The sequence below is a fragment of the Terrapene carolina genome, unplaced genomic scaffold (assembly GCF_002925995.2).
Source record: "Terrapene carolina triunguis isolate 2854851 unplaced genomic scaffold, T_m_triunguis-2.0 Scaffold517, whole genome shotgun sequence".
Classification (NCBI taxonomy): Eukaryota; Metazoa; Chordata; order Testudines; family Emydidae; genus Terrapene; species Terrapene triunguis.
In genome coordinates, this window is record NW_020664868.1 from 4,655,082 (window position 1) to 4,663,019 (window position 7,938).

The window sequence follows — 7,938 nt, forward strand, 5'->3', positions numbered from 1 at the left end:
AGAACAAGGAGCAATGGTCTCAAGTTGCAGTGGGGGAGGGCTAGGTTGGATATTAGGAAACACTATTTCACTAGGAGGGTGGTGAAGCACTGGAATGGGTTACTTAGGGAGGTGGTGGAATCTCCTTCCTTAGAGGTTTTTAAGGCCCAGCTTGACAAAGCCCTGGCTGGGATGATTTACCGCTGTTGGTCCTGCTTTGAGCAGGGGGTTGGACTAGATGACCTCCTGAGGTCTCTTCCAACCCTAATCTTCTATGATTCTCTAAGTCGGAACGTCGGACTCCATTGCGGGACCGAGTGTCGTAAACTCGAAACCTATAGTCATAAGTCGAATCAGGGTGTCAATGTAGAAGCGTCGTAAGTGCCATTCGTCATAACTTGAACGTCGTAAAGTCGAGGACTACCTGTACCTCCCGTGTCTTACCGGCACTCCTAGCAGCACACCCAGAATGAGATTGGCCCTTTCTGCAGCTGCATCCCATTGTTGGCTCATATTTACTTTGTGATCCACTAGAACCCGGATCCTGTCCAGCAGCTCTGCCACCCAGCCAGCCAGGCCCCACTTCGTACTTGGGCGCTGGATTTTTCCTTCCTAAGGGAAGTGCTTGGCACTTGTCTGTATTGAATTTCATCTTGTTCATTTCAGACCGGTTCATCCCTTCCACCACCACCGCCCCACAGGCCCGGGCAAGAGCGCCCCCTCCACTCCCCCTGGGGCAGGCTCATCCCCTGCATCCCCCAGGGCACGAACATTCCCTCCTCTCCCCCAGAGCAGAATTGCCCCCTCCATCACCACCCAGGGCAGGATTGCCCCCTCCATCCCCGGGGACAGGATCAGCCCCTCCATCCTCCGGGGCAGAATCGCTCCCTCCATCCCCGGGGACAGGATCAGCCCCTCCAGCCCAATCCCCAGGACTCTGCCCTCTCTGGTTGTCAGTTCCCCCAGCTCTAGCCCTTCCCTCCTCAGGGCTGGGGGACAATGCCTCCGCTGGATCCATCTCATGCAGCCTCGATTTCCCCTCCCAACCTCTTCCCTCCAGTCCCCCCTTCCATGGCTCCCTCTCCCCCCATGGGGTTCACCCCCTTCACAGGCATGCCGCGTTTACCGATCAAGACAGATTCCCCCATCTCAGCTGGGGTCTCCCCGGGGCCGAGTTGAGGGGCTGCACCCCCCTGCACGCTCCTTTCCAACACCTCCCCCGCTGCCCAGATCCCCAGAGCTGCCAAGTTTGGGGTGCCTATGCCAATTATGTAATGATCTAATTTACATATAACTGTAAAGGCGAGTGTCAGTGAAGGGCATCGCCTTGAGAGTGAACCCCTCTGTCTACCCACAGGGCAGCAGCTGGGTGAGCTTCCCCCTCCCCCAGCCCTGCCAGCACCCCTCTTCTGGGGGGGATCGGGGGCAGTCCTCTGGGCATGACAGAGGCAGGTCACTCCCCATGGCCCCGGCAGCTCTCAGCTTCTCTGCAGAATTGTAATCATGCGATGTGGAACTGGAGCTGAGACCCCCCAAACTCATCTCACCCAGAGCTTCCCCCATTAGCAGCCTTCAGTCCCTGCGCAGCTGGGCTGGACCCACCCTGGGGCACTGCGGGCGAAAGGCTCTGTGGCTCATCAGTGCTACCTTGTGGCAGCCAGTCCCGGGGCCCTAACAGTCCACCTCGGGGAAGGAGGCTGCTCTCTGCGGAAGTGCAGCTAGGAAATCCCGCGCTGCCCTTCCCAGGGCGCCTCACGGCAGCATCGCTGGGAGGCGGCAAAGGATCCTTGGGCACGCCCACCCCCCTGGCAAAGGGCTGGCTCCCGTTAGCCGAACGCCGCCAGCACCAACTAAACCAACACAGGGCAGCCTGCGTCCGCAGTCGGGGCATCAGCAAGTCCAGGCCCCTCCCGCCGGCTCCGAGGCATTTTGCTCCAGCCTGGGGCATCGTTCAGACTTGAACCCCTGACCCACAGCTAGACCACTTTGTTCTCAGCTCTAGAAGGGGCCAGCCAGCTGTCAGCCCTTCAGAGGGGCAGCCCAAAGAGGGAGGCCCAGCATGCCCGTCACTCCCGGTTTATCCACCTGTTTGTGCACTAACACTGCAGTGTTGGGTGGCAGGACTCCTGGGTTCTGTTCCTGGCACGGGGGGCAGAATATAATCTAGCGGTTAGAGTGGGGCTGGCTGGGAGTCAGGACTCCTGGGTTCTATCCACAGCTCTGGGAAGGGAGTGGGGTCTAGTGGGTTAGGGCAGGGGGCTGGGAGTCAGGACTCCTGGGTTCTTTGCCTGGCTCTGGGAGGGGATTGGGGTCTGGTGGTTACAGCAGGGGGCTGGGAGTCAGGACTCCTGGGTTCTACCCCTGGCTCTGGGAGGAGTGTGGGGTCTAGTGGTTAGAGACAGCACAGCCAAGTGTAACAATGCCTGTCTGGATTATCTGCAGGGGGTTGGACGTGGGCTCTCTGTACCTGAAAGCCTGAGCGTCTACCCCTCCCACTAGGACGATGCCGGTTAGCACGGAGGCCGGCGCAGCCTCAGGAACCGTGTTAGCGGGGGTTACACCAGCACAGCTTTGCATGGTCTTTTCTGCGAGGCAAAACAGCGGAGACTTCGGCCTGTTGAATTCGGGGTCTGTTCCCAGCTCTGCCTGCTGCGACCCTGGCTATCCTCTCGCTTACCTTGGCTGGGCGGGAGGGGTCGCTGCCTGCACTAAGGCCGGGTGGGGATGTGGGGGCCAGGGGGCGCAGTTAATAAGGGTGGGGCAATACACAGAATATGAGGAGCTGGGATCAGAGACCCTAGGCTGCCGGCTGGCAGCTCAGTGCCCCTCCCTGGGCCACAGGGCTCCCTTGTGTCCAGCCTGTGTCATGTTTTACCAGGTCCATGTGACAGGCTGGGGTACAGCTTGGGCTCCTGGGCCCCACCTCTGAGCCAGCAGCTCCTCTCACTCTCGCATCAGCTGAGAGTCTGAGCTCCTCCCCCCACCCCCACTTCCAGGGCATTGATGACGACGTTATGCTGTGGGTGGGGATCCCAGGGGGGCGTTTCTGTTGGGGGGAGCAGGAAGGGCCCAGATCCCAGGGCAGTGGCTCATCGGTCCCTCTGCTTGCCCCCCCCCCCCAGATGATAACCTGTCAGGCACCAGCGGGATGGAGGTGGACGACCGCATCTCGTACCTGGAGCAGCGGCTGCAGCTGCAGGAAGACGAGATCCAGGTGCTGAAGGCGGCGCTGGCCGACGTGCTGCGGCGCCTAAGCGCCTGTGAAGAGAACGGACTCAGCCTGCAGAGGAAGGGGCCCACAAAAGGTACCAGGCTCCAGAGCTCCTCCCTCCGGGCTGCTCAGCCCACACCCTGGGTGCTCTCTTCCCAGAGAGCTCCTCTCGCTTCCCTTGGATCCAGTCACCTGCTTCACCGAGCCTGTTCCAAGCAGGATCAGCACCCTTGTCCCCATTTGAAGCTATCCCTGACGTGGGGAACATCCGGCTCAGCTGCCCCACATGTTTGGCTCAGACTGAGAGCCCCAAGGGGGCTGGGTCAGGCCAGGCGAGCCGTCTGCCCACACAGCACTGCAGGCCCAGGGCCCACCCTGCCACCTATGCAGCGGCCCCCTTCCCCATCAGCAGCTCAGAAAGGAGCCGTCCTCGATGCCAGGGCAGAGCCAGGAGGGCTAGGTGGTTACCCCGGCGCCTGGAGGGAGGGGCCGAGCCCTGCCTTGAGGAGTGAGGGGAAGGGCTGAGCCCCACGGAGCCCCCTGGGGCCTGGACAAAGGTGCGTGCCCTCCCTCACACCTCAGATCCACAGCCAGACCCGGAGGGCGGCTCTGCCAGCCCCACAGCTGGTGGTAGCCCCCCGCTCCCGAGGTCCCAGCCTGGACCCTTCCTGCTGTAGAAGGAGGTAAGGGCTCCTTGTGCTGCCCTCGCTCCCCACACCCAGCACCCTGGGGCTGAGGCCATGCCGGGGGCCGGGGGGGGGCTGTCGGGTGAGCCCAGCCAAGTGTTTCCCATCACAGCCTGTGGGGCTGAGCCAGCAGGGAGGGGCCAGCCCCCCAGGGAGCCCGGGGCGGAAGCAGGGGGGGTCCCTTCCCACCCACCCCCCATTGGGAACAACGGAGGCTGCGGGAAGAGCTCCCCAGCAGTCGGGGGGCCGGTGCGGGCTGAGACTCTGAGCAGTGACACCCCCCACTCTGTCTCCCCACCCCCGCAGTGTGCCAGCTGCTCAAGGGGCTGCCCTCCAAGCCCTTCCTCAGCAACGGGATCCTGCCGCAGAAGAGATCCGGGGGTTACTCCACCTCCCCGTCGTCCCCCAAGAGAGAGCCGGCCCACGGTGCCGCGAGGAGGTAGGCGCTGGGCCCAGCCCACCTGGCACTGGAGGGTGGGGGGCTGAGACGCAGGATGGCTGCTGGGGCGGAGGTCACGCTCCCCTCTTGGACTGGGAGGCCCCGTGGGACACTGGGCGGCTGGGGAAGGGGGAGCTGTAGTACAGCCCCAGAGATGGGAGCTAGGGGCAGCAGTACGGCCTGGGGGGGCAGGGCTAGGGGCTCGAGTATGGACCAGTGGGCAGTGCTACAGGGCTGTGGTACAACATGGGGCAGGGTTTAGGAGCTGCCGTGTGACCCAGTGGGCAGGGCTAGGGGGCTGCAGCGTGGCACAGTGGGCGGGGCTAGGGGCTGCAGCGTGGCGCAGTGGGCGGGGCTAGGGGCTGCAGCATGGCCCAGTGCGCGGGGCTGGGGGTTGCAGCATGGCCCAGTGGTCGGGGTAGGGGGCTGCAGCGTGGCCCAGTGAGCGGGGCTTGGGGCTGCAGCATGGCCCAGTGGTCAGGGGTAGGGGGCTGCAGCGTGGCCCAGTGGGCGGGGGTAGGGGTTGCAGCATGGCCAGTGGGCGGAGCTGGGGGCTGCAGCGTGGCCCAGTAGGCGGGGCTGGGGGCTGGAGCGTGGCCCAGTGGTCAGGGGTAAGGGTTGCAGCGTGGCCAGTGGGCGGGGCTGGGGGCTGGAGCGTGGCCCAGTGGGCGGGGCTGGGGGCTGCAGTATAGGTGCTGGGGTTTGGCTGGGCAGATGAGGGCTCAGACACTGGGAGCACCCAACGGCTGTGGGGGGAAGATGCTGTTGGCAGGTCTCCCCGTCTCTCCAGACCCATCCTGCATCGCTCCCCTGGGAGCGGCAGCAGCAGGGCTGGGCCAGCCGCTAACGGGCCTAGAACCGACCGAGCAGCTCCAGACGCCCAGGCCCGTGAGCGGTGCTGCAGCAAGCGGGGGGCGACAACCCCAGCTGGCATCCTGTCCTGCTCCCATTGGGGTGAGCAGCGCCGATCCGCCCCCCCCCCCCAAGTTGGTGGGGGCCGGATTGGGCCCCAAATCCTCCACAGCAACAGCTGCTCCTGTTGCTCTCTCCCAGCACAGCTGGCGTGCGAGTCCCTGGGGGGGCCAGATCTTGTGTGATTCTGGCTGGGCCTGCGTTTCCATGTGCTCTCCCTCTCAGCCCCAGCCCCAGGTGGGAGGGAAATTAGGTTTCACCGGCTTCCCCGTCCCCGCTACCCAGCGCCCGGTACTCCGGGGGTTAATGCCGCCTGGCGCCAGCCGGCTGCTTGGGGGCTCTCCACTCACAAAGGGCAGCCGAGCGAGGGTGCACGTGTCGGATGCTGGGGTGTAGCTGGGACCCAGGCAGGCGCAGGGGGTGCTGGGTGTCTGTGTACGTACAGTGCATGGGGGGACTGTAGCAGCTTTGGGGGGTCTGTATCTCTGCAGTGTGTGTCTGGGGACCTGGGCTGGGGGTGTCTGTGTGTCCGTGTGTCCGGCCCGTGTTGGGGGGGGCAGGTTGCTGTATGGGCTCCGGGGTCGTGTGTAGCTGGGGAGGGGGGTGTCTCCGTCTGTCAGTGCTGACGTGCCCAGGCCCCCCGTCGCTGTGGCATGGCTTCCGTCGCACCCCCCCGGGGCCAGCAGCCTCGGGCTCACGTCCTGCCTCGTGCCGCCTGCTCTCCTGCTGCACCCACTGCTCCTCCACCGCGGCCGGTTGCTCCTGGGGGGGGGGTGTCTCACCATGGACCCTGCTGCCTGGTCACACACAGATGGGGTGGCGCCTTCACAGATGTAATGGGGGGGCTGGGGAGTGGTGCACTGGGAAATTAAATGCCCAGCTTGACCCTCTGTGCAGCCCCCCAGCAATGACACGGGGCTCCGGCCCCATCCCGGTACTCAGCCCACCCCTCACCCCTCCTCTTCCACTCGTTCCCCCCACCGTGCCTCTTGCACGCTCATGTCCTGTGCCCCCTGCTGTCTGGCTGGCTGCCCCCCACCCCCTGGCTGGCCCCCTTCTGGCTGGCTGATGCTCTCTCTCCTGCAGCGGGCACAGGTGCCCCTCCCTGGAGCGGCCGGCCGCGCTCAGACGCGACTGTTTCAGAGAGCAGAGGAGCCGCACCACCTCGTCCAGCAGCTCCTGCAGCGGGCAGCGCGAAGGGTACGTGTCTCAGACCCCACCCTTCCTCCTGCACCCCTGCCCCCGGCTGCACCCCCCTCCACCAGGCTCCTGCCCGTGCTCTGAGCCCTGCGTCCTCCTTGCTATTGGCGGCAGTGCCGGCTGGGCTTCCTCCTGGCCGCGCTAGGACCTGGCTGTGCCATGGCGCTGCACCCAAGGAACCGCCGGCGCTGCTGGACCATGCGGCGGGGCCCAAACCTGCGACCTCAGGATCTGACGGCTCGAGGCCCTGCGCCGGAGCTACAGGATCGGGCCCCAGAGTGGCCAGACACGGATTGCGGCCACTAGAGGGCGCCAAGCCGCGCTGCACTAGCCCTGATGCCCAGAGAGACCCTTTGGGGACAGGCCCCCCCATCCTGCTGCAGGGCCCCCTGCCCCTGCCTAGGGCTCCCAGAGGGCACTAGCCTGTCCCTGGAAGCGGTTCAGTGGCAAGTGGGTGGTTCAGTCGGGCCAGCAGCGCCCCGGGACCGGTCTCCCAGAGCCCCCCAGTGGGGCTGGGATGGGGCGCTGGGCAGGCCAGGCTGCACTGGGGCAGGCTCCAGCACAGGGTGGGCAGCCAGCCAGTCACCAAGTGGCACCCAGGCCGTCCAGCAGGGCTGTGAGCGGTCGGAGAGGGAGAGCCCCAGGCCAGGCCCGCGGCTCGGAGCCAGGCTCTAGGGTGGAATTGGGGTTGGGATACTGGGGTGGGCCAGGCTCAGAGGGATGGGCCCTGGGGCAACCCAGCCAGACGGGGTTGAGAGAAACCGCTCCCGGGACTCTGTGAAGCCCCCTGAGCTGGGGCAGTCCAGGGGGGCGGCTGGGACCCAGTGCCAGGTTGGCTCTGGTGTTCGTGTTGGGGGGCAGGTTCAGGGGATACTGTGCGGGTGGGGTACCAGGCCCCAGCACCAGACTGGGGGAGCTCAGCATTGAGGTGGCTCTGGGGAGGGTCAGGATGCTGGGATGCGTTGGGGTTCGGGCCCCAGTGTGACTCTGGGAGAGTTGGAGGCATGGTGCCAGGAGCCCTTTGCGGGGGTTGGGAGGGGCCTAGGGGTGCTCAGAGGATTGGGGGTCCAGCCCTTGGGTGACTTAAGGCTGAGGGGAGCTGGGGGCCCTGGGGGTTGGGATGGTCCAGCACTGGAGGTGTCTAGAAGGGATATCTGAAGGTGATGGGGACCTGGCATTGGAGGGTTTCTGGGAGGGGTGATTCAGGGATGGGGGGCTGAGGGTGAGCCAGGAAGACTTGGCACTGGGGGGTTGGCCCTAGGGATGTCTGAGGGCCTGGGGGTGACTCATGGGTGTGGGGGGCCTGACACTGCGTGGCTGGGGGCCTGGGGACCTGTCACTGCAGGAGGGACAGGAAGGTGGGGCCCAGCACTGGGGGGTTGCTGCTAGGAGTGTCCAGAGAAGTAGGGAGGGTCTGGGGGTGACTGGCAGTGTGGGCGGGCCGGCACTATGGGAGGGGCAGGGGTGCATGTTTGGGAGGGGGTCGGGATTCCTTGGGGAGCAGAATCCCT

General features: G+C 65.2%; 1 protein-coding gene across 1 annotated transcript in view; it reads left to right on the plus strand.

Annotated features, from left to right (window-relative positions):
- Nucleotides 1-3,266: 3,266 nt before the first annotated feature.
- EML2 (EMAP like 2) overlaps nucleotides 3,267-7,938 on the plus strand; it is a gene marked incomplete at its 3' end in the record, with an annotated part of 28,442 nt that continues 23,770 nt past the window's right edge. Inside the window, exons 1-2 of the mRNA XM_026658795.2 lie at nucleotides 3,267-3,284; nucleotides 4,183-4,315. The remainder of the gene's footprint in view (nucleotides 3,285-4,182; nucleotides 4,316-7,938) is intronic.